Source organism: Manis pentadactyla, chromosome 12 (genome assembly GCF_030020395.1).
Source record: "Manis pentadactyla isolate mManPen7 chromosome 12, mManPen7.hap1, whole genome shotgun sequence".
In the NCBI taxonomy this organism is placed as follows: Eukaryota; Metazoa; Chordata; class Mammalia; order Pholidota; family Manidae; genus Manis; species Manis pentadactyla.
Genome location: NC_080030.1, coordinates 19000698 through 19024037, shown reverse-complemented (window position 1 = coordinate 19024037; position 23340 = coordinate 19000698). Strand labels below are relative to the sequence as shown.

The window sequence follows — 23340 nt, the reverse complement described above, 5'->3', positions numbered from 1 at the left end:
TGGCTGAATCCCAGTGAGTGAGTGGGAGCGAAGTGGAGATCAGGCCAGAAAGATAACAGGATGAAACTGTGCAGAGAGCAATGCAGTCAGAGGTGATACTCCTAATATTTAAAGCCCAAACAGGCGCAGACACTGAGCAGCTAGAACTGCCTCATCACCCCACGTGGGTTCTCTCCTGTCCTGCTCATCACCCGTGGCCTCCCTGAGCTCCTGGGGGTCGCGGACCCTCTGCTTGTTTCCACGGCTCACAGTCCCCCCTGTGCAGCGCACCTGCCTCAGCCATGTCGCGTCCCCTGCAACTTCAACCGCGGCTGGTGCTTGGTCACGGTTGCATGAATCCATGTCAGTCTGCGCTTATTGTTGCTCTGTCTTTGACTTTAAAAACTCTGGTTGTCTCTTTCCGTTTTCATTTACTTTCCTTTTTGCCTTTCTTTCCTTTCCCTTCCCTTCTCTTTCCTTTCTTTTTGGCTCAAGAATACTCTGTGCTGTGGCTGGACTGGAGGGTGAGACATTGGCTCTCAGGGTCCCTGGGCGCGCTCGACCCCTGAGGCTTTGCTCCTCGCCATCCCCGTGCTAGTCCAGCCTCGAGCCTTCTGCAGGCAGAAGCAGTAACCGAATTTATCGTCACCCCATTCCTGCCCCTATGACGTCGTTCCTTTTTATGACATCATTCCTTTTTTCCTGCTGCTTTCTGCTTATGGAAATGACTCAGGTTTTCTTTTGTGGCCACAGCATTAAGTTTCCTTTCAAAATAAATTCATTCAAGAATCAAAAAAAAGGAAAAGCAGGCTGATGGAAGAAACAGTCCATGGAGTCCGTGGTCCAGGGGGAGAGGAACAGATGGTGCCATGAGCCGCTGATCACCTCCACGGGGCAGGAGGTGAGGACTGGGCGGGAGGTCTGGGCCCTGTGTGTTGGCGTGAAGCCGCCGTGGCCGCAGGTGTCCTGTTGTAATACCACAGGAAGCCACGGGGAGAGGGACAGACAGGAGTGTTTCTTCTGAGTGCTCCAAGGAAGGACTTGTAGGGGAGCATTTCTTGTCGGCACCTGTGTATCTGGGGATGAAGGTGTCACTGGGGTTTTTCGTGGTCCCTGGCGTGGTTCTTGGTGACAAGTGATGAAGGTTAGCAGCAGTGCCTTCCAGGATATGGCACCACCACGCCTGCCTCTCACCCCCAGCTTCTGCCTGGCTCAAAGAACCAGCCCTGAGGACCCTGCAGGTTACCCGGTGCCCTGGCATTGGGAAGGAGACTGGCAGCCACGCCCTGAGCTTCCTTTGAAATGGAGTCATCAAAATCCTCAGACAAATGGACAGTAAGCACACCAAAAGGTGCTCAGCATCACTGGTCATCAGGGAAATGCAAATCAAAGCCGCAATGAAATACTACTTCACACCCATCAGGGTGGTACTATAAAACGCAAACAGGAAACAGCAAGGGTTGTCAAGGATGTGGAGAAATTGGAACCCTTGTGCACTGCTGGTGGGACTGTAAAATGGAAACAGTCTGGCGGTTCCTTAAAAAATGGAACACAGAATAAGTGTACATTCCAGCAATTCCAAATGAATTGAAAAAAATGTCTCAAAGAGATATCTGTCCACCCGCGTTTGCAGCAGCCTTATTCACAATAGCTAAAAAGTGGAAACAACTCAAGTTTCTATGAGTGGGCAAGGGGATAAACAAAATGTGGGGTATCCCTGCCATGGAATATTATTCGGCCTTAAAAAGGAAGGAAACTGGCACCTGCTACAACATGGATAGACCTTGAAGAAGACATTATGTGGAGTGAAATAAGCCAGAGGCAAAAGGACAGGTCCTGTGTCCTTCTAAGAGTCTCCTTATAAGAGGGAATGGAAGCAGTTACCCTCACAGAGACAGAGAGCAGAAGGGCGGTGTGCCAGGGGCTGGGGAGTGGTGGGAAGCAAGTTGTTGTTCAGTGGGTGTTGAGTGACAATTTTGCAAGATGAAAATGTTCTGGAGGCTGGTTGCACAACTATGTGAATATGCTTAACACCACTGAACCGTACACTTAAAAGTGGTTAAGATGAACTTTATATTACAAGTTTTTTTACCACTTAAAATTTTTTTTAAAGGAAGGAAATTGTGGCACATGCTACAACTTGGGTGACCCTTGAGGACATTATACTGAGTGAAATAAGGGAGTCACGAGAGGACAAACGCATGATTCCACTTATAGGAGGTCCCCAGAGGAGTCAGATTCACACACACACACACACACACACAGCAAGTGGATGTGGGGGCCGGGGGCCAGGGTAGGGAAAGTGGGCAGTTAGTGTTTAAAGGGGACAGAGTTTCGGTTTTACAAGATGAAAAGGAAAATAGAAATACCGTATGACCCAGCAATTCCACTTCTGGGAATACATATGAAGAAAACAAAATCTCTAATTTGGAAAGAAAGTTCCATGCACGGCTGTTTATTGCAGCATTATGTACAATAGCTAAAATATGGAAGCAACTTGAGTGTCCACTGATAGGTGAATGGATAAAGAAGATGTAGTGCATATATACAATGGAATATTATTCAGCCATAAGAAAGCGTGAGATCCTGCCATTTGCAACAACATGGATGGAGCTGGAGGGTATTATGCTCAGTGGAAACAAGCCAGGCTGAGAAAGACAAGTACCATAGGATTTCACTTACATGTAGAATTTGAAAAAATGAAACAAACGAGCAAACAAAACAAAAACAGGGGCTGGGGGGCCCAATGGGGAGAAAAATGAGTGAGAATGTTTGATAGTCTGATCTGGGTCATGGTTACAAGCATGTAACACGTCAAAATTTAAAAAGAAAGAAAGAAACAAATTCTGGAGACGGAGGGCAGGGATGGTTATACAACAGTGTGAATGTACGTAATGTGCTCTTAGCCTGCTGGCTAATGGCCATCGGGTTGGTCACTACCACTCCAGCTCTTGCTTGAGTGGCTGTGAGACTTGCGTTAGCCAATGAGATGTGAGCAGTTATGACACGGGTCATGTGCAGGCGGCAACTTGAAGAGCTGGTGTAAGCCACTGTGTGTTTTCTTGTCCTTCGGCTCTGGCAATCTGCAATGTGCCAAGTGAGAAGTGGAATCTCTGATGTTTTACGCCCCTGAGATTTGGAGCTCACTTGTTACTGCAGCAGGACTGAGCATACCCAGACTCCGATAGGGCAGCTGACGTCTGAGTCCTCTCCTGTGGTGTTGGTGGCCTCAGGTGAATTCCAGGGCTGGAACTAGGATGAGAAAATCAAAATTTGAGGAGGCACCAAACAACTCAATATTATTCTAACACAATGTTTGAAATAATAAAAGTTAATGCCAAACATCCATGATGAATAAAGAAGCAAAATTTTCAATGAAGACAGGATCTGTCATAGTGATGTGCTGAGACATATTAGAGCCTGAGGCAAAGGAAAAATCTGTGTACCTCACTCGCCTTACTCTAATCTCAGCCATGGTAAACTGCCTGGGGGTTTTCTATGGCCCATGTGGACTCAGGTCCAAATTAGGAGGGAGTTAACATACCTGGGAATAAACCTCCATCATCTTGTTAAATTAATACTCCAGCTCCTTCACCCCTCATGTGGGGTAACTGAGGTGTGAGTCTTACGCACTCTATCAGAGGTCCCCAGAGGGACTGAGCCCCGTGACCACAGCAGTAATGTGTGCATTCAAACTCTCTGTATTTGCTGCCTGCACCTCCCTATCTCACTTTCTGTCTCCTCTACTCATGCTTTCTAGGTTCCCCTTCTAATGAAATGCCTGCACTCAAATCCTTGCCTCAGGCTCTGCAACTGCAGGAAGGTAGCCCAAGGCAGATGGCTATGATGATTTCTTTTTTCCTCACATGGCAAACACTATAACTCCTGATTCCCCTCTTGACCTCTGGCCAAACCTACTTACTGTGTTAGCAAGCTATTGCTGTGTAACAAAAATTTTCCAAATGTAAGGGCTTAAAATAATGCCAAATGGTTATGATCTCACAGTTTCTGTTTCGGTAGGTCAGGAACCAGGAATGGCTTCATTGGGCTCTCTGCTTCAGGTCCCTTCACAGGCTTCTATCCAAGCATTGGCTGTGTGTTGTTGGAAGGTTTGAATTCCTTACTTGCTCTTAAGGAGGTGGCCTCTCCATAGGGCAGCTCACAATGTGGCAGCTGGCTTCATCTGAACAAGAGAGAGGGAGAGAGGGACAGTTGGAGCAAGATGGAAGTCTCCATCTTTTGTAACCTAATCTTGGAAGTGACACCCTTCTTTGTCCTATTCTACTGTTAGAAGTGAGACAGGAGACCCTGTTCACACTTGAGGTCAGGGTGTAGATACCAGGAGGTGGGAATCGTGGGGCCATCTTGGCCCCTTGGAGCCTGTCCACTGGTTTGCCCCTTCCAGTGAATGGCTCCACCGCCAGCTCAGTTGTTCAGTCCCCAAATGGGGATGACTTCCTGGACTTCCCTCCTTCTGTCATCCTGTCCACAGGCCCTCCAATCTGGCCACAGATGACCCCTGTTAGCTCACTTCCTTCCCTCATCCTGGCCTGGCTGTGCTGGTCTTCGTTTTCTTCTTGGAAGCTCAGACCCACCTCAGGGCCTTTGCATCTGCTATTTGTTCTCTCTTCTTGGAACTATCTGCCCCCAGAGATGGGTGTAGTTCCTCCTTCAGAGTCTCTAACCAGGCTGCCATCAGGTGTCAGCTCAAGACTGGATCAGATAAGAACCCACTTCCTCTGGCCTAAGGTTCAACCTGAAATCCTTAAAGACGTATTCCTGGCCCACCACAACATTCAGCCCTGCGTAGTATAGACTCACCTCAGCAGGCCTGGCCTGCTCCCACGCTGCGCGTTCCAAAGCAAGGCCTGTTTGCACGACTGGCCCTTGATCTGCTCACGGGAGGTCATCTTTAAGTCTCTGGAGCGTCCTGCCTGATATGCGTGTCTGTACAGCTAGGACCTTAGCCAGGCCAGATAGTCTATGCTCACAGTGTGATTTGTGGTGAAGGTCCTGGGCCACCATGTGGTATCAGCTTGACCTCTGGAGGGTCTGGAGCCTGAGGTCAGCCACACCTACGTGACCAACTCCCAGTAAAAACCCTGGACACCAAGGCCCAGGCGAGTGTCCCTGGTTGGCAATACTCTGTGTGTGCTGTCACATCGTTGCTGGGGGAATGAGAAGCTGTCTGCATGACCTCATGGGGAGGGGACACCCAGAAGCTCACACCTGGTCTCTTCTGGGTCCTGCCCCATGTGTCCTAGTCCTCTGTGGATTCGCACCTGCCTCCTTTCCCTGTAATCGCCCATGACCATGCGTACAACAGCTTCTCTGGGTTCTGTGAGTCCCAGTGAATCATTCACCCCTGGGGGTGGTCTCGGGGGCCCCCACCCCAGCCCCCATCTCCCCAGCCATCCTCTTGGAGATCTCCAGTGCCCTTGTCACTGAATGGTATGTTCTTGTTCATGTGCTATTTCCTGTTTCTTGCCTCTGGACCAAGGGCTCCCGAAGGCCGGGACCCCATCTGCTGCTCTCAAGAAGGGCGGAAGAGCAGCGTGGCTGGGGCTCTGGTCCTAGTTCTGCCCCTTTCTGGTGTGGCCCTAGGTCAGCGGCGCGACCTCGCTGTGCCCGTCTCCCCATCTGTAACATGAAAACAAGAATCCTCACTCCCCCTTCACAGGCCTTTGGAAGTCAGTGGGGCTGATTTATTAACGCCCAGAAAGGCCTCTGCAAACATCAACTTCTAAGCGCTGGTCACTGTGTCTGCTCAGCGGCCAGAACTGGGTCCAGCGGGTCTGTGCTCATAAAGAGCAAATGAATTACAGAGACCCTTCTGAAACCTTGGACATGGAGAGGAAGGAGGGGACCAGGGATGCCCACGTGGTGGGGAAGAAGAGGGAGCCCAGTGGCCAGAGGCCGGTGATGGCAGACGTGCCAGGGAGGGTCAGCGGCCAGCCCTGTGGCTCCGGCCACGCACGGGCCCTGCCAGGCCTGCTGCGGCCCCCACAGAGGAGGTCGAGGACGAGAGGGAGAGGACGAGAAACACCGAATCCCACGGTCACAGCTCCTCGGAGGAAGTGTGTGGGAGGCCTGGGGGGGTCAGGGCGGCCAGAGCTTGGGCTGTGGGCGGGCGCCAGCCGGGGCCCAAAGAGAGCCTTTGCCGGGCGGCAGCCAGTCTGGCCTGGCTGGGGAGGATGCCTCCCTACTGCTGGATGCCCTGGACACGGCCCTGTGTCCCCCACCTTGCATCACCGCCCCCCCCGGAGGAATGTGCCCCCCTCCCCACCCCCTGCCTCCAGACTCTTCCACATAAGGCTTTCGGGGCGCTCGTGCCGCATGAGTTCAGGACAAAGGAATCAGAAGCACATGGGCTGGATTCCCCAGGGGAGAAGGTCTGGAAAGGAAACAGCCAGAGTGGGCACTGGGATGCGGGCTGGGAGCCCGCAGGGAGGAGGTACCTGGCTCTGAGAACCTCTGCCCCTGGAGGTACCCGCAGCCCCAGAGCTCTCAAATCAGGGCCACGCCTCGGCTGGGGATGAGAGTCACTGTGGACCCACGTCCCGCCTGGGCACCCCCTCCACGTCTCTCGGTTTCCTTTCTGGTGGCCCAGATGCTCAGATCCAGAATGCACCCCATTCACCTCCTCCACAGCCCGCCTCTGATCAGCCTCTACATCTCCCACTTGGCCCAGTGCACTTACCTCTGCCCTGATCTTCCAGTTCTCACAAGCTGTCGCCCCCACAGCATCCAGAGGGCACCCTGGAACACCTGAGTCAGGCACTGATCCTCCTCTGCTCAAGTACCCTCTGTAGCTCCCACCTCCCTGAGAGCAAAAGTCAAAGTCCTCCACCCATCTCCTCCTCACTATTTTTTCCAGCCCTTCTGGCTTCCTCACTGTTCCTGGCATATTCTGACCCCAGAGTCTTTGCACCTGCAGTTCCCACAGCCTGATCTCCTCTCCTAAATCTCCACATGGCTCCCTCCTTACTTCCTTCAGATTTTTACTCAGACATCACCTCTTCAGAGAGCCTGCCCTGACCCCGACTTAAAATCAGACCCTTCCCCTGCCCATTTATTTTTTGTAGCACATCACCATATGATGCTTCATAGATTTTACTTCCTGCTTCCTATCTGTTTCCCCCAGAGAGTGTCAGCCGCACAAGGGCACGCTTTTTGTCTGTTTTGTTACCTGGCATGTCTTCCGTGTGCACAGCGGGGTCTGGCACCAAAGGCACCTGTTGATTTAATCCTCCAAATGGTGACAATCCCATCTGTGGTTTATTAGGGCAACTTTCTTTTTTTTAAATTAAAAAAAAATTTTTTTATTAAGGTATTATTGATATACACTCTTACGAAGGTTTCACATGAAAAAACAATGTGGTTACTACAGTTACCCATAATCAAGTCCCCACCCAGACCCCAATGCAGTCACTGTCCATCAGTGTAGTAAGATGTAGGACAACTTTTTTTATAGCTTCTTGGAAGCATAATTTACATGGCACATAACTAGCCCCTTGTACGTATACAGTTAGGTGACTTTTAGTAATTCTACCACATGGTGCAGCCGTCATCACAATGCAGTGTTGAGGCATTTTCATCAGCTCTGGTTCCCCTGTCCTCCCCTGCCTCAGGTAACCAGTGGTCTGCTTTCTGTCTCTATAGCTTTGCCTTTTCTAGAAATTCCACATAAGTGCAATATGCAATAGTTTGTGTCTGACTTCTTTTGCTCAGTGTAATGGTTTTGAGGTTCATCCACGTTGCTGCATTTAGCAATGGTTTGTTCTTTTTTCATCGCTGAATAATATCCCATTGTATGGCTCCACCCCATTTTGGACATCCATTCATCTGTTGCTGGATATTTGAGTTAAGTTATTCCATCTTTTGGCTCTTATGAATAATGCTGCTATGAGCACTTGTGTGCAAGTTTTTGTGTAGACATATGCTTCCATTTCTGGATCATATGGTAAATATTTGTTTAACTGTTTGAGAAACTGCCACATTGTTTTTCAAAGTGATGGTACCATTTTATAGCCCCACGAGCAGTGGTTAAGTATTCTTGTCCACCACATCCTCACAAACCGTAGGTATTGTCAAATCTTTTTTTGAGTTCTTCCAAGAGGCGTCTGCATTGGTATTTCATTGCATTTCTTTAATGACTAATTTGCTGAGGACATTTCCTTTCCTTATTTGCCCCCCAGATATCCTCTTTGCTGAAGAATCTGTTCAAACCCTTTGCCTATGTTTAAATTGGGTTTTTGGTTTTTTAATTGAGTGTTTAAAAAATTATTTTTCAAATGATTGTTGCTGGCATATAGAAATAGAATTCATTTTTATGTATTGTCCCTTGCATCCAGGGACCTTGTTAAATTCACTTAATTGTACTATTAATCAGTAGATTTTATTATATCTGCTAGCTACATAATTGTGTCATTCACACATAGTGAAGGTCGTATTTATTGCACTTCAATCTTTAGATGGTCTATGATCTTTTCTTTCTTTGTTGCCCTGGCTAAGTCCTCTAGTACAATGTTAAGAGAAGTGGTGATAACAAACCATCCTTCTCTTTTTTTTATCTCAGGGAGACATCTTTCACTATTTCACAATTAAATTTGATAGTTACTGTGAGGGTGTTTTGTTTTTTGTTTTTTTGTAATTTACATCAGAGTTTGGAAGTTCTCTTCTATTTCTACCTTGTTTAGAGTTTTAAACATGAATGGATGTTGAGTCTTATTATTGAATTTTTAGAGCTCTCTGTATATTCTGGATATAAGTCTTTTATCAGACATGTGATTTGCATGTATTTCCCCTTGGCAGCTTGTCCTGTATCTTTTGAAGAGCACGAATTTTCATTTTGATGAAGTCTAATTTACTGTCTTCTTTTCTGGATCATGCCTTTGGTGTCATATCTAAGAAATCTTTGCCTAAGCTAAGGTCCCAGAGATTTGTACATTTTCTCCCAGAAGTTTTATAGTTTCAAGTTTTATATGTAGGTCTACATCTTTTTAGAGTTACTTTTTGTGTTTAGGATGTAAGGTAGGATCTAAGTTCTTTTTATTTTTTGCATTTGTCTATCCTGCTATTTGGGAATTCTGAAGGGGGGTTATATCTGTTTCTGATAGAGTTTACACTGGGCTCACGCACCCTGATTGTATTTATCCCATCAGGGCCAGGGTAGGGCTGCAGGAGAGAAAACCAAAAAAGCCTGTCCAAACAGGATGTTGGCCAACCCTTTCAAGGGCCCTTATCGGCATTTCCATCAGTAGCTCTGACCAGCCCAAGCCCAGGGCCTGCCACCGCACCCTTATCCCTTCCTATGGCTTCGGGCTTAGGCAGACGCCTTGGTACCCAAACAGAGCAAGGGCCACTGGGTCCTGAAACCACAGTACCTTCTGGAGGGTGCGACCCCTGGGTCCAGGGCCTTGTGCTCCTCTCTGACCCCGCTTCCCTCCCTCAGCCCCACCCCAAGCTAGCTGTGCCTCCCTGTGCCCCAGCCACACCTGTTCCCACCAACCTGGAGAGGGCAAAAAGCAAACATTCCCAGCAGACATGTCCAGGTGTGTCCGGATCCGGGTAAGGCTGGGGACTCCCTGCCCCATGGGAGGGGTGGCCCACCCTCCCAGCCCTTCTCCCCACCTGTGCCTCTCCCTGTTAGTCGTGAGAAAGAGTAACAATAGAACCTAGGAGAACATGGGGAAAGGGGGGCAGCAGGCAGCCCTACGGAGACCGTGCGGGGAAAAACACCCAGCCTGGGGTGAAAGATTAACTCACTGTGAGGCCCAACCCAATTGTTTAGACATAAAATCTCTGTATATATGAGAGCTGTTCTGTGGGTCTGATCATCTATTCTTCCTGTGAATGCCTGAGCCAGGTCAGGTCCCGTGCCTTCTCGGCTCGGAACCCTCCGCGGCTCCCATCTTACTCAAGGTAAAATCCAAAGTCCTCCCGAGGCCCACGAGGACCTGCATGATTTGGCCTGTCGCCTCCCCACCTCACCTCCTATTATCTGCCTCCCTCCCTGCCACCAGGCAGGCTCCTGCCTCAGGGCCTTTGCGGGGACTGTTCCCTCTGTCCTGAATACCCTCTTAGATCTTTTCACTCTGTCTGCCTCAAGCCTTTACTCGGATGTCATCACCTATTTAAAATCTCAGCTCCCTTCCCCTAGCTGTTCCTAGCCTTACCCCTGCTTTAACTTTCTGTATAGAACATGCCACTTCCTACTGTCATTATAACTCATGCATTTACCTATAGCATCAGCCACAGGAGGACGGGTTTTTTCCTCTGGTCCTGTTCACTGCTGTATCCTTAGCGTCTAGACCAGGGACAGGCACACAGTAGGGGCTCAATAAACATTTGTTGAACGAATTACTTTCTCTTTCACCCTTTGTCCCCTTAGGTCTGGTGGGGCTAGCCCCACCCCCATCATCAGTAATGATCACATGACTCAGGCATGCCAATAGACACAGTCCTTCCTTTCCAGACACAGTGATTGGTTCCTAAATGACATATGGCCTCAGTCTGTCCAATGAGAGGTAGCCCACGATTGTTGCTAAAGCTATCTGCCCAACCTGCTTTCTCATTTTTCTCTGGAGTTTCTGGGCTGATAAAATATAAACCAGGGATGGCTGAGGCCATTTCATCCTCATGGGAAATGACTACCTGCGAGTGAAGCTCACCAGAGGAAAGCTTAGTTGAAAGAGGGAGAGTTCTTTGTTTGAGACCCTGGATCCAGCTGTGCCTGAAACCAACAATCTTAGGCTTTTCGGTTACATAAACCAATAAAATCTTTTTTTTTTCCTTAAGCCAATTAGGGTTTGGATACTTGCAACTGAAATAGTCCTGACTAATTCTTCCTTCCTTCTTTTTTTTACCCCTTCCTTCTCTCTCTCTCTCCCTCTCCTCTCTCTGCCCTCCTTTTCTCCTTTATTTCCTTCTGCCTCTCCAACACAACTGAGTCAAACTGCCCCTTTCACCTTCCCTCCAAACAGCCCTCCCCACGCTGCTCCCTCCCTCGGCCTCCGTCGGCTCCCTGTCCTCCACCCCCTGCCTGTGGGACTCTGCCAAATGTGTGCGAATCCCAGCTGCCCCACTAGAAGGCTGTGTGCCCGCAGTAAATGACTTCATTTCCCCATCCGTAAAATGGGAGCATATCAGCCTGACCACTATTCCCATGTCTGCCTCCTCTCTAACCACTTCTGTCTGACTGGTCACCTGGGCCTCACTTGTCCACCCTCTCTGGCTTGCTGTCCTCAAGCTCTGCTCAGAATGCTGGGGCCGAGTCCATCCCGTGACCTGCAGAAGGAGATTCTGACACATCCTGGCCTCTGGGGCCACCAGTCAGGACCCAGGACTCTGAGGGGACTGTTGCCATCATGGCCATTTTACACATGAGGAAACTGAGCCTGAGGTAACCCAGCCAGGACGCAAACAAGGTCGTTTCTCAGAGGAGTAAAAGCATAATAGGCAGGAGGCTTCTCAGCAAAGGAGTGGTTCCTGGGGCGACAAAATAATCAAGAAGGGCTCCCTAGAGGAGGTGATGTTTTAGGGCCAGAGCTTACCAGACACAGCACCATGGGGAAGTAAGCCATATGCAGGAACTTCAAGGGCAAAGGGTCTGACGTGGGAACCAGGGTGGCGTGTTTAGGGCCCAGTCAGGGGATTAAGAGGAAAACAGGGGGGTGGCCAAGTTTTAACACATTACTACACGTCCAGGCAGGAAACTGAGCTGCCCCCCTCGGGAGGGACGGGAAGGCTGAAGGTGTTGGGTGAGCTCCGGGTGAGGGCCGCCACCTCATGCCTACCAGGGTTTCCTGTCTGCGAGGGCAGCCATGCGTGGTGCACTTCCTTCTGCTCCTTCTCAGTGCCTAGGTCATTGTGGCTTTGACCCCATTTAACAGATGAGGAAACCAAGGCTCCAAACAGGCACCCCTTAGGCCCGGAACCATCAGCTCCAGCTTTTCCAGGCCTTGCAGCTGCCCAGGTAGGCCAGAATCAGAGGAGCCCTGGGCTCACCAGGGGGTCTCACTTGGGATCCTTAGGACCATCCCTTGGCCACCTCCTTCAGGAAGTGCTCCGTTCTTTCTCTGGCCTGGGACTCCCCCTCCTCTGAATTCAGCCCTTGCCTGTGTCCAGCCCAGAAAGTGGGTTTCCTGAGGGCAGACGGGTGGCTTTGGGTCCTCGCAGCTCTGCCCAGCTCGCCACAGACTTCCGTGCAGGGAAACGGGGAAGACCCGAAGTACGGAGGCTTCTGGGAGGGGAAATATTTTGGTTCTCAGAATCCTCAAGAATTGCCAGATTCCCAACCAATTAGGGGTAATTAACCCTTTGAAAGGCAGTAATTAAGTCTATGCCTCTGAAACCATAATTAGAAGCTCCAGGAGGCTCTGTCCCCTCCCTACGAGCCAGGCAATCCCCAAAGCTGAGGCCACAGGACTGGGGACTGGGCTCTGTTCCCCTTCTGGGGCTGAGTGAGACCCACAGAGTCCTTCGGGGCTCCCCCATGCAGGGACCTGGGGAGCAGCACTAGTGGAACCCCAGCATTTCCCTGCAGAGTCCCGTTCGGGGTTGTCAGGCCACACAGAGGGACTTTGTTCTTGGAGGGCGTGAAGGTGGAGGGGCTGCGCTGGGTTGGGGTCCAGGGCATGGGACTGCTGAAACCCCTGAGGGCTTCCTCACCGGCCAAGGGGAGCTGAAGCAGAGACCCCGGCCTCAAATGGGGGTGAGGATGCCAGGACACAGGTCGGCCGCGGGGAGGATGGAGGCAGTCCTGGGTGGGAAAGATAGGGTACTCACCACGGCTGACAGGCACTGGTGCCATGGCTCCTGTGTGGCTCCTGTGTCTGGTGGCCAGGGGAACGAGGAGGGGGCTTGCCAGCAGAGACCACCCCCTGCCCCAATGCCTATGGACTGTTTGGTGAGGAGCAGTTGGCCGCAAGGAACCCTGGGACATGCAGATCCACACAGACCTCTGGCTTTGCCACAGTTCCAACAAGCTAGCCCTGGGCATCCCCCAAAGAGCCCCTTCCTGTTCCCCCAGCCCTAGCCAGTCACTCCACCCCAGGCCCCTCCACTGCACATGTCCCTTGGTGGTGCACTTGGAGCAGACATCACCAGAGGCAAAGGCACATGGGCTGGGGCTTTTCTCTGAGGGGACACCTGGTCCCGGGCTGGCATGATGGGTGGGGAGGGTAAGGCAGATGAGCAGCTCTGTGGAGCTGGGAGGTGGAGAGCTTTCTGCTCAGAGTGAGGTTTATTATATTCCCCTTGGGAGTGTGAGGTTGGACTCATTTTCAACAGAGGCCTTAACATCCCACCCCACCTCCCCTCCACTCTCAGCTCTAGCCACCCTGACCTCTTTTCTTGTTACTCCAACACCTCAAGCTCCTGTCTGCCCCAGGGCCTTTGCACTGGTTGTGCCCTCCCCGGACTTGACATGGCAGGGGCTGTATCCCTCTCAGGCCTGAGGGCACACGGTGTGTCCGTGGAGAGCTCTCGCCACTCACCATAGCCAGAGCAGATGTACCTTCCTCAGTCATTAGTTACAGCCCTCTGTTTACTTTCTCTTTCAGAATACTTACCCAGCAGTGACCTGGGTGTTGTCACCTTCCTCTTCCATCTTCCCCCAGACCCTAAGCTCCAGCATGGCAGGGAGGTTTACCTGTTCCATTCTTTCTCTGTCCTCTGAGTCCAGAACAGAGCCTTGTATACAGTGGGTGCTCAATAAATGCTGTGGGTGGTGGGAGTGCTACATGGATGACAAGGCATGTCTGGAAAGAGTGGCTGGGAAAAGCGGGACGTGGAGGGGAACTTCATAGGCGGGGGCTGTTTGCAACACTGCTGTGGGGGCCGAAGGGCCCGGAAAGGTAGAACCTGGAGGGCGACCCACTTTCCAGGAGCGTCACGCACATCCCCACGGTGACCCACAGGTGGCGCTCGTTCCCCATTCTGCAGCGGCGGGAACCCGGGTGGGAAAAATCCAAGCATTTGGCGGTAGGGGGAGGCACCTCCAGATTTAGCCCGCTGGCCTGTCTGCCTCCTCGGGACAGCCCCTGGCCTCGAATTTGGACGCTGCCGCGGGTCCAACTCCTGGAAGTCTGAGAGGCTCGGGGATGATGGGCTTGGGGTGTGAGGGTGAGGGACGGAGGGCTCTGCCCCTCCACCCCACTTCCCTGCCTGCTTCTGCTCCCCACAAAGCCAGCTAAGAGGGCCCATGATTGGAAGAGGGGTACATGGGCGAGGGGAGGCTTGCTCTGTGTATGTCTCAGCTCCATCCGGTACAGGCTGGCACTGGGATGGGCACAGTGCATGGCACTCAGTGTGCCCTGGAAGAGCACCGTGGGAGGGTGAGTGGAGGAATCCCCATTTGCAAACGGAAACCCGAGGATCAGGAAGGCCACCTCGGCTCATCCAGAGTCCCGGGGCCGGAAGTGGCGAGGCTGGGGTCAGCCCCCCAGGGGTGTCCGACTCCAAGGACAGCCGGTTTAAAATCCATTTAAAAATGGATTTCTGAGTTACTCTAAGTGATACAGGAATCCCTTTGGGGTAGCGAAAGTCCTCTCGGCCCCCACACCCTGGCTGGGAGGGCCCCCTTCTCGCCTGCTTTCTCTGCCTTCCCACAGTGTCTACACACACCACGGGGGGAAGGGGAGGCATCTGAACTTCTGCTGGGGTCGTGGGCACACACTTCCTCTCCCTGGGCCTCAGTTTCTGCATCTGTCAAATGGGCTTAATGGCACTGAACCATCTCCCCATATGGCTGTGGGGATTGAAGGAGTCATTCATGCGACAAGCCCTTGGAGCAGAGCCCTGCACCCGGGCGGCGCCTACACAGGGTGAGCCCCCTCTGGTGGTCTCCGCATCCTGGGTGGAAACAGCGGGCTTGAGCCTTCCTGCTATTTCCCTAGCGTGACGCCCTGGGGCACAGGTCGTCTCTCTGGTCTGAGGCTGCCTGCCTGGGAACCCCACTGCGTGTTTGTGTTTGACTGATGTACATTCACTCAGCAATTTTGATGTGGGGATCAGGGTGTGTGGCAAGGTGTAGGGTCCACTGGGTTTCTGCAGATCAGGGTTTTTCAGCCTCAGCACTCCTGACATGGGGAAATTAGTCATTCTTTGCTGTGGGGGCTGTTTTGGGCACTTGAGGGTATTTAGCAGACTCAGTGACAGGCCACTGGATCCCAGCAGCACCCCCATCCTCAACTGTGGCAACCGGAAATGTCTGCCAACCTTGCCAAACATCCTCTGGGGAGCAAAAGCACCCACTTTGAGAACCACTGCTGTATACACTTCTGGTGTACACTCTGCATTTCTGCCTTTCTGCAGGAACCTTGGTTTGGCTTCCCCCAGAAGCAGATCCTGAACACAAGGATCTGAGGGCACACGGTTTATTGGGTAGATAAAATGGACGGTTGCATCCCCTCCAAATTCACATGTTGAAATCCAACCCCCCGAGGTGACGGCATGTGGAGGTGAGGCCTTTGGGAGGTGATCAGGTCATGAGGGTGGGGCCCCTGGAAATGGGATCAGTGCCCTTATGAAAGGACCCCAGGCGGCTCCTTGTCCCTTCGGCCACGTGAGCACACAGCAAAATGAACCGGGAAGGGCGCCTCCACGAGACTCCAAATCCGCTGGCACCATGATCTGGACTTCCCAGCTCCTGGAACCGTCAGAAATAAATGCCACCCAGGCTGTGGTACTTTGTCCCGATGGCCTCAGTGCACAAAGACGGGAGACATGGGCAGGGAACTTGGGGGAGGAGAAAGGCAGGGCAGACAAGGGCTGGTCCCTCTGGGAGCATCTGGGAGACCCTGTGGGCCCCTCACCTGCCCAGAGAGGGAGCAGGGGTATTTATCCACCAAGTCCCTCTGTCTTGGGTCAAGGGCTGCTCCGGGACACTCCTGCCCCACTTCTGACTGCTGGCCATGTGCGCTGCAGCTGCAGGGCCTGGATGGGCTGGAGGCTCGGCAGCGTCTGGAAAGGGGGCTTCGTCACCTTTCGCGTGACTGCTCCTTGGGGCGGGGGCTCTCTCGGGCTATCTGAACGAGGCTGTGCCAGCCCATCCCCATCTCTGCAGCCGGCTGTGTGTATATTTGGTGTGCCAGTGTGTGTTTATCTGCTGTGCATGTGTTTGCGTCTGTATTTATCTGGCACGGGTGTGCACGTCTTTGTTTTCCCTTCTGCTCTGTCTCCGCTAACGTGGGGGAAACTTCTGTTTTTAATCAGAGGCCAGGGAACTGTCTCAACGCCACATTAGCGAAACGGCATTATTAATTAGGCTGCTTGGAATGTCTCCCCAAGCCTTCCCTGAGGCTGAGCCGGGGGTGCCCCCCACCGGACCCTTCTAGTGGGAGGGGCAACACCAAGGAGGCATCCTGCCTGCTCTTTGTGTGCCAGAGAGAGAAATTGAGGCACGTGGCTGCGGGAGGCCTTTCGGTCGGCAGCCAAATAAAGGGAGTTCTGGGCGCAAAAGCAATTTACAGGCATAAAGGCTTGATGGACACCCTTGCACATATAGGAAAAAGAATTCTTGTCCTGTTTACAGAGGAGGAAACCGAGGCTTGGGAGGTGACCCAGGGGAGGTCTCTGCGAGCCCTTCCCTGCCAGCCAGCCCGGGGCAGCCTGAATAATCCCTGTTGCTTGGCAGGGTGCCAGCTTCCTCGTACTTTCCTTCCTTGGACGCCCCAGACCCAGGGGGGCCTGGCTGGCTCTGTGAACACAGATATTAATTAGCATTAATTAATAAGCCCCTGCGGGGTGAAGGAGGTGCTTCTCCATCCCCAAGCTCTGAAGGATCTAGAGGCTGACTCGGGTCCCTGGTGTGTGACAGTCAGAGCCTGGGGTGGGCAAGGGTTCCTCTGTCCCTGAGGTGGAGACCCAGCCCCTGAGTCTTTCGGAGGCTGCAGAACAAACCCCCTTCGGCCTGGAGGGGACTCTCACCCCATTTGCTGGGAGATGGAGCCCATGGTTCCCCAGAGGGTCACATGTTGGGCTCCAATCCCCGCTCTGGCACCTACTGGGCGACACTTTACTGTCCCCTTGTCTCAGTTTCCTCATCTCTGACATGAAGGTAATTACTGCCCTGCGGGGCTGCTAGGAGAAATAAACGACCATGTGTATTTCATGGCAGGTACACACGTGTCACCATGGGAGTCCGTCACCAGTTGTGACAGTTGTGAAAAGACCAGCTCTGCCACCTGCCAGCTGAGTGACCTGGACATAGGGATTTATTGTCCCCATGTATCAGTTTCTCCATTTGTAACATGGGGCTACACAATACAGACTTGGTGGTATCACTGTAAAAATTAAAGAATGCGCCTAAAATGCTTAGGATGGTGCTGAATGTTTTATAATTGCATGATTAGTATTGGCTAAATCGAGGCGGAGAAGAAATAGCCATGGTTGGCCTAAAGCTTGGAGGTGTAGGGGTCGAGGCAGAAACCCCCCAGTAAAGGTTAACTTTGATCATATAAAGGAAGTCAGACCATACTTATGATTGGTCCTGAGGGCAATTTTGTGGTTGAGGTGTGTTCCCTCCAAAGATATGTCCAAGTCCTAACCCCTAGTACCTGCAAATGTGACCTTATTTGGAAATGGGGTCTCTGTAGGTAACTCGTTCAGTTAAAATGAGGTCATACTCAATTAGGACGGGCCCTGAATCCAATATAACAGGTGTCCTTCTCAGAAGAGCACACAAAGACCTGAATACAGAGAAGACTGTGTGAGGATGGAGGCAGAGACTGGGACGGGGCAGCCGCAAGCCAGGAAGGCCAAGGGTTGCTGGCAGTCCCAGAAGCCAGCAGAGAGGCAGGGGCCCAATTCTCCCTCAGGGCTTCCAGCAGGATCCAGCCCCGCGATCACCTTGGTTTCAGACCCCTGGCCTCCAGACGGTGGGAGAATGAATGCCTCTTGTTTTCAGCCAGGGGCTTGAGGTCTTTTGGCTTTGCCAGCGAAAACGAGTACAGACACCCACTAGTTTTTTCGCAGTTGCGTGCTATTTCACAGGCGCACCGCTGATCGCCTTCTCCTTTATCCACGGCCACACGGGTTGTTTCCCGTCTCCCATGGTCACAAACAGACCTGCCAAAAATGCCCTGGCTCCCGCCTCCGTGTTCAAGAGCAGTTATTCCATGTGGCCGGCCACCCAGAAAGGGAGCCGAAGGAGGGTTTGTGCCCCCTGCGTTCTAACGCATACTGCCAAGCTGCACCGACCCCCACGGGCTGGGCGGTTCATCCCTCTCCGGATGTGAGCGTCCCAGGAGTTTATTTCTGACGTGGGTCAGGGCTGCCCAATGATGCTGCATTCTAGCTACAATGGTGCTTCTGCTCCAGGGAGAGCGTCAGAAGTGTTCTTAACCCATCCCTTGGGCACTCAGTACTGCAGTGACTCTCTGGGGTTTTTATCAACCACCACCCATCGGTCATTGGCCAAGGGCTGCTCCAGCAGCGTGCTTGCTCTGCGGAGCTTTCGGCCGGCCCTGGGGATGGTCAAGAGGACAGGGGCTGGTAGATGCAAGAGAAAGGTCAGCACGCCCAGGGGCTCCCGGGGCTGGACGCTGACGTGCTGGGGAAACAGAGATGGGCAATTAACAGAACAAGAAAACCAGGGACATGTTTGGGGCTAGGCGCACGTGTTGGAGGAAAATGGACAGAGCAGGGCAAAGGTGAGGGGAAGATGGAGCCAAGGTCGGCACCCAGCAGGCGACTAAGAAATATTCTGTACTTCTTTCTAGTGCGTGGAGAGTTGGAGAGAAAGAGAAGAAGCCGGTGTGGAATAGGCACCTGGGCAGGGTGGGAGGAGAGGGAGGGGAGCGGTAATGATGCTGAAAAGTAAGTGGCTCTTCTCTCTGGGAGGCAGCGAAACTCTAATTAGAATGAAAATGTGGTTTAATGAGGATGAAAACGGTAATTGCGCTGGGCAGTGCAGTCTTTGTGTCCACATGTCTCCCCGGTGCCACTTTCCCAGGGTGCCCCTTCTGGACCTCCAGGGGCTGGGACAGGAGTGCAGGTGAGCGGCCTCGGGACCGGGGAGGGTCTTGTTGGGGTCTGTTTCCCCCAGGGGCCCTCCCAGGTGGCACCCGGGGAAGGAAGCTGTGAAGAACCCCTGCTGTCCTTGGGCTGGTACCCGGTACCCGAGGCCCTGTTTTTCCATCCCTCACTTTAGCCTTAATATCAATACAGCAAAGGGTGGAAAGGAAACAGTGCTTTTATTTATTGAACACCTACTATGTGCCAGGCACCATTCCAAGCCCTTTACAGGCTAACTCATGGGATTGTTAAAATTATCCTCATTTTACAGATGGCAAAACTGAGGCACAGAGAAACCCCAGGCCCTGACAGGACTATATTAAAGAATGGGTGAGAAAGTTAGGTTGCAGTAGCCAGGGGCCTTTTTTTTCCTTAACCAAAGGGTTGTAAGCCTTTGAAGCCAGAGACCCTCCTACCTGCCTCCCTCTGGCACAGTTTCCTTGCCTATGCTTGAGGTGATGCCCCTTCCTCTCTACCTTCCACTTTACTGGAAGAGATGGGTGTGGCTGGAAGGAGGTGGGCATGGATGGGTTCCCATCCCTTCTGAAGGCGGAGGTGGCAGAAGCCGAGGCATTCCTGTGGGCTGCAGAACTGGGACCGAAAGGCCTGAGCTTTCTTGTCATGGGAAGGTGAGGTTTTCTTCAAATGTTGGTCTGGATAATACTGAGGTTTATAAGACCTCAGGGCCTCCACTTTTGCTTCTAGAGGCACCAATAAAATGCAGCAAAGACTCGTCAAGACAGAAACATTCACTGAGGCCTGATAGGCAATAAAAGCAGGCCTATCTGGCCTTTCAAAGTGGTCCTTGGTCGAGAGAGATTAGATTGGTTGGCCACATATATGGCAGACAAAAACTCTAAGAGCCTTAATACACAAAGAGTATTTATGAATCACTAATAAAAAGGTAAACATTCCAAGTGTGAAACTGTCATAGGAATGAATAGGAGGCACAAAGGAATGATAAAAAGTCAACAAGCCTTTCCAAAGATGCAAAATCTGACCATTCATGAGCCAAAGGTGTACTTTTACTTGTCAAGTTTATCGACGTGTGTGAAGTTATGGGAAAGCACACTCATACTCTCTCATGGGCGTGTAAACTGATACATCTTTCTTGGAGGATGGTATAGATATTTGTAGTGACTCTCTGACTCAGAAAGGCCATCTCTAGGAAAATGCAAAGATTTATAAAGAATAAAGCAGGGTAGTAAAAGCCCTGGAGTCAGACAGTTGGGGTTCACATCTTGGCTCGGCCACCTATGAATTAAGTGTTCTCAGGCATGTGACTTAATGTTACAGAGCCTCCATTTTCTCACCTGTGCAATGGGAGTATCACAAGGACTCCATGAGGTAATGTGAATGACATGCTTAGCCTCTTGCCAAGCACGCACTAGGGGCTTGCTATTATTATCATTATGAAACCTTTAAGAAAAGCTGGAAAACAATGGATGTGGCTGTGCCTGGGGGGTTGACTAAATGCATAGAAGAAAATGACCAAACCTATATTCATTAGCACCACGTGACCTCTGTAGTGTATTAATTGAAAAATAAAATGGAAACAGATCTCAAACATCATGTATAGGCACATATTTGAGCATTTTTATCATGAATCAAAGAATTAATTTTTCATATTGCAGTGTAGTCTACCCAGGTCCAGAACTGAAACAACAATTTCATGAAGTAATATTTATCCTTTCTCTGTGCAGTGGGTCCTGAGATTTGTTTTTGTTCCATTTTGAAAGGCAGGCCGTTCACACAAATGCAGTATTTCTCCCTTCAAAGTTCTAGTTGACGGCACCTTGACCCCCAGTAAAGGGTGGTGTCTAGGCAGCAACTAAGGCAAAGGTGGGAAGGAGCAGGGCACAGTGATGGCTCTGCCCCACTGGCTGATTTCAGCCCTAACGGCGGGTTGTGGTGCATATATGTGAACTCGTGTATATGTGCGCATGTGTGCATGTATGTGCATATGTGTGTGTGCATGTGCACGTATATGCCAGGGTTGGGATAAGAGTGAGGTATGAGGCAGTCACCTCAGGAGACAAATTTAAGAGGGTGTCAAAAAGCTCAGGCATCAAGATAAATATTTTAATGCAATAATTTTTTAAAAATCAAAATAATGGAAAAACCTGTATGAACCAAGTACCCGCTTTTTATATACAACCAAGATCGAACCTTGATTTCAAGACTCAGCGTCACTCACCTCATTCCGGTATCCATGCGCACAGGGGTATGCATGAGCGTGAACACACACGTTTGCTTGCTTTTGCTTTGCTCATGTGGTGTGAGTGTTGTATATACATGAGTACAAGCGCGTGTGCATACATAGACATTTGTAGGTGTGTGTACATGTGCACACCTGTGTGTGTGCGTGTGTGTGCATGCCTGCATGCCCACAGAAACGTCCAGAAAGATGCCCTTCGAGTGGTAACCGTACTTCCTTCCAGGAAGTGAGAATTCAGGTATTTCCCTCTCTTTGTCCTTGCCTCGATTTTCTCCCCCTAGTACGTGTCTCATTATCAGAATGAAAAGAAAACCATTTACACTACGGAGAGAGGGTCGTAGGGCAGAGTGCCCCCTTCAGGGAAACTAGGGAATCGCAGAGATCCCCAAACTTACTAACCATTAATAATCGCTGATGTTCACTGAGCTTTCGCCCTGGGCTGGGGAATGGCGCTGAATGTTTTCAATGTGTCATTTCATTGTTCTTCATTCATGGCTGTATCCAGGCAGGTGCACTGTGTGGAGGAAATATTTGCTGAATGAATGAATGAACAGATGAATGAGTCATCATCCTGGAAGCCAGGACTGCTGTGGTCAGCCTTTGACCCTTCCCTCTGCCTGGAATGCCCTACCTGATGGCTGGCCCCTTCTTGTCATTTAGACTCCAGTTAATGTTGCCTCCTCCTGGAAGCCCTCTCTCCTGCCCTGTTGACATCAACCCATCAGCATAATTTTATTCTCTAAACAGCCCATTTCTTCTTTTTACCACTCACCTCCCTGCTGAGGGCAGACCTCACCTCCCTTACCACTGTATCCCCACCCCTCGCACTCAGCACCTGGCACATAGTAGGTAATAAATATTTGCTGTAAATCGATATTGTAATACATATTTGCAGTATTTGCTGAATAAATGAATGAAACCCCTGTCCTATTACAAATGAGGAGATTGAAGCTCAGAGGCTCAAAGTCACCTGCTTTTCGGTGTTGGGACCGGGTTTTAAATCCCTGTCCCTGATGCCAGAGCTTGTGCCATCACCCAGGATGCTGTGCTCTCCCCCGGATGGCACTAGGCCCTGATGCCCTGACTTGTCATCTGGGTCCCTGAAGCTGCTTCCAAGTGGACCAGCTGCCGGGAGAGTCTGGGTCCCACAGGTAACACACGGAACGTGGCTTATGCTGTAGGTCGGATTTTCCCCCCAAAAGACATGTCCAAGTCCTAACTCCCGGAACATGTGAACGTGGTCTAATTTGAGAACAGGGTCTTGCCCATGTCATTAAGGATCTCAAGATAGGAGCACCCTGGATTGCTCAGGTGGGCCCCAAATCCTCTGACAAGTGTTCTTATAAGAGACAGAAAGGACAGAAAAGAAAAAGGCTGTTTGAAGGCAGAGGCAGAGCCTGGCTGACTCAGTCCAAAGCTAAGGACCCCAGCGGCGCCCAGGAGCTGGAGGAGGCCAGGAAGGATTCTCGCCTCGAGCTTTGCAGGGCGCAGGCCAGGCCCCCACCTCGATTTCACATTCTGACCTCCAGAACCCTGAAGAGTAAACTCCTGTTGTTGAAGCCCCCTGGTTCGTGGTTATTTGTCACAGCAGCCGCAGGAAGCAAATACAGACTATTCTTCCAGTTCAGCATAAACGTTGTCAAATGTAAGACAGAATGAAAGCATTGCCCAGTGAGTACGCGCTCGCACACCCGCCACCTGGAGTCTGCAGGGACATTTGACCCTCTTGGTCATTATCTGTCCTATCCATCTATGAATTAAATGATTAAAATGATTAAAATTTATTATTAAAAATGTTATTAAGAATTAAAATTCTTAAGAAATTTTTAAAAATGGTTTTAGGTTCACTGCAAAATTGAGTGGAAGGTACAGAGCCCTCCCATATGCCCCCTGCCCCCACACATGCACAGCCTCCCCATTATCCACATCCCCGCCAGGTGGCCCACTTGTCCCCGTCCATGAGACTGAATTGCCACATTGTCATCATCGCTGAGTCCCTAGGTGACATTGGGGGGTCACTCTTGGTGGTATATGCGTTCTGTGGGTTTGGACTAATTGTGTAATGGCCTGTACCCACTGTGACAGTGTGGCAAAGAGTAGTTTCACTGCCCTAAAATTCCTCT

The 23340-nt window shown here is 51.1% G+C and overlaps 2 long non-coding RNA genes across 2 annotated transcripts; one reads left to right on the top strand and one right to left on the bottom strand.

Annotated features, from left to right (window-relative positions):
* Positions 1–316: 316 nt before the first annotated feature.
* Positions 317–10487, bottom strand: LOC118908537 (uncharacterized). Its single transcript, XR_008993129.1, has 3 exons — positions 10222–10487; positions 3983–4162; positions 317–3231 (listed from the first exon to the last, which is right to left on the bottom strand). It is a non-coding gene; the product is annotated as an uncharacterized LOC118908537 (long non-coding RNA).
* Positions 9832–22167, top strand: LOC118908531 (uncharacterized). The gene is made up of 3 exons (XR_005023224.2): positions 9832–9903; positions 11231–11383; positions 21723–22167. It is a non-coding gene; the product is annotated as an uncharacterized LOC118908531 (long non-coding RNA).
* Positions 22168–23340: the final 1173 nt, after the last annotated feature.